Source organism: Brassica napus, chromosome A5, assembly GCF_020379485.1.
Source record: "Brassica napus cultivar Da-Ae chromosome A5, Da-Ae, whole genome shotgun sequence".
Lineage (NCBI taxonomy): Eukaryota > Viridiplantae > Streptophyta > Magnoliopsida > Brassicales > Brassicaceae > Brassica > Brassica napus.
The window spans coordinates 28,061,603-28,064,399 of NC_063438.1; the positions used below are offsets into that span (position 1 = coordinate 28,061,603).

Here is a 2,797-nt window from a genome sequence, read left to right on the forward strand (position 1 = left end):
TCATGTTTTAGGGATATTTCCTTTTTAGTTCAAATTAAGCCCGGACATTTTACATGGACTCGAGGACCCGATCCGAAATCGACCCGAAATATCATGGTTCAAGTAGGAACCGAACCGATAATTTTATCCTATTGGGTCTTGCTGTGGAAGACTCACGGGTCTTGGACCGACCCAACCCCGAGATCCGAGTGGAGTATCCGAAAACCCAAAATTTCTAGTATATATTAGGTATATATATGGGTGTATCAATATATTTTTGGTATTATGGATATTTTTTTTAAGTTTCAGATTTGAGTTTTCTGATATGGTTTTGGATTTCGGATAAAAATATAATTCTGATTATCAGATAAAATTTTAGGTACTTTTCATGTCTTCGGGTCAGATTTTAGATAAATTTTCTCATATTTTTCGAGTATTTAAATAATTTTAGATATTTTGTGTGTTTTGGGTATTTGTTTGGGCCGGACCCGACATGACTCGAACCAAACCCGATCCAGAACCAGACCAAATCCGAACCGACAAACTCTAATTATCCTATTGGGTCCAAGTATCTAAGACCCAACCGATCCGGACCCGACAGGATCCGAACCGAACCCGAACCGATAAATTCTAATTACACTATTGCGTCTAAATATATAAAACCTGAAAGACTCGAATCCGATAAACCTCGACCCGAACCCAACCCGAGTACTCGAATGCCCGGGCCTAATTAAAATTTTGCCGATCAAATATTGACCGTAATAAATACATTAGAAAAAAAAATGGAATTCGAAAGTAAATTGGAAAGGGAAAAAGGAAATAGATCCGTTAGCAATAAATCTCATAGATCCGTTAGCAATCAATTCTCATAATAGATCCGTTAGAAATCAAAACTCTCTCTCTATATAAACAACCTTTTGTTATTGTTTTGAAACATAAGATTGAATATGTTTCTCTGCAAATCTTTCCTTCTTCAGACAAAACCCACACAAACTTGTCTGTTTCTCTGCGAATCTTTGTTTCTTCAGACAAAACCCACACAAACTTGTCTGTTTCTCTGCCAATCTTTGTTTCTTTCAGACAAAACCACACAAACTTGACTCTTTCCATCTTTGACATCCCTGGAGACAGTTAAATTGTCTTATTTACCTCCGGAGTCCTTTGACAACAACCTCGTACGCCATAATAACCAGCAGCACCTTCGGATCTCCGTCCCAACTCGATCTCCTCCATACCGTAAAAATCAAGGTTCCAGTTCCTTTTCTCAGTCCAACTTGTTTTCAGTTTCACCACGTCTTCTTCTCTGAAACGGATTTTCAAATGTTTTTTTTCTATGTCAAAGCTTTTTTGGGGGAAAATTCTAGATTGCTCAGATTGATATGGAAACTTATGTGAACTCATAAGTGTGGAAAAACAAATAGATGATACTGTCGGGTCATTAGTTTGATTACTTTTGTTCGTAGGAGATGGTGAGTTTATTTTGCTTCACACTTTATGACCCACTCAGTCTCTGTATCAATCCAGGCAACTAAAAAAATTTCCCCTCTCTATTCGTATTTCAAGTGTTTTTGTAGGGAAAGATTTTGTTACTTGATTGATGATGGAAAGCTTATGTTTTTAACTTGCATAGTGTGAAAACAAATAGAACAGAGTCCGGTCGTTGAGATGGTTAGAGATCTTGATGTTCCATTTACTTTTTTCACACTTGCGTGAGTTAATAATATGAGTTTCTCTGAATCAGTTCGGCAACAGCTTCTTTCCCTCTCCGTTTTCTGAAATCTTTTTAAACATTATGTGCTTTGTTTTGCGTGTTTGGTACGCATAATATAACCTGACATTTGCTATATTGTTTCAGGTTGTGTATAGTCGAGAGATGCAGCCAGGAGGAAGGTTATGTTCCGATGGTGTATACAGGCTATCTTATTATGGGAACATAGGAATGGAGAATGGGGTTGTGATCACGTTACTCTTGAGGCTGCTGCTGCTGGATTGGGGGTACCTAACACAACCAAAGTTCTTCGTAGCTGTTTTGTTTTGCTGTTATTGTAGTTTTGTGTTCAGATGTTTATGGTAGCTTCATTCAAAGGATACAAGATCTTTTTTTTAACGAACAGAACAAGATCTCTGTTTATGTAAAGGTTTGTGGTTTATGTAAAGAACAAGAATCCATGTTTCCTTGACTGTGGAGAAGTTAATTACAAAGACCTTTAACAACTATTGTTTGATGTCAAAAAAAGAAAAAAGAACCTAACTATTGTTTGATTCTTTGACCGCGAAGAAGTAATTTACCAGTTTCTCACGGTAAAAAAAAAGTTATTATTAACCTTTAGTCATTGCAAAAAAGAAGTCAAAGTTGTGCTGGTTTTGTAGTCTCTGACCTATGAACTGATAACAAAGTCGAGAAAGGTAAATGGTTGTTTTAAATAAGCAAGTCTCTAGTTTAACGAAACCATTTTTAACTAACTAAAGTAAAAGTTATACATAGAAGGTAAAAGAGATATATAATTAATTAATCATCTTGAATCTACTTTTAGTCGTATAGAAAAAGTAGCTTTATATGCAACTTATTTTTTGTGTTATATATATAGATACGTATTTGAACGAAAAACCAGAAGTGCATGCAGGGCCGGACCTGAGAAATTTTGACCCAGAAGCAAACAAAATTTTTTTGGCCCATTATTTTTAAAAATCAGAAAAAGTGATTAAAAAAGAGGTCTAGTTAATTGAACTCTGCACCTCTCATGCGCATCCCGGCGCTCTTACCAGTAGAACTAGTGTAACATTTACATAATTGTTGGCCCTTTAATTATATAGATCT

General features: G+C 35.9%; 1 long non-coding RNA gene across 1 annotated transcript; it reads left to right on the forward strand.

The window, feature by feature from the left end:
- Positions 1-834: 834 nt before the first annotated feature.
- LOC125609158 lies at positions 835-2,196 on the forward strand. The gene is made up of 2 exons (XR_007339603.1): positions 835-1,227; positions 1,835-2,196. It is a non-coding gene; the product is annotated as an uncharacterized LOC125609158 (long non-coding RNA).
- Positions 2,197-2,797: the final 601 nt, after the last annotated feature.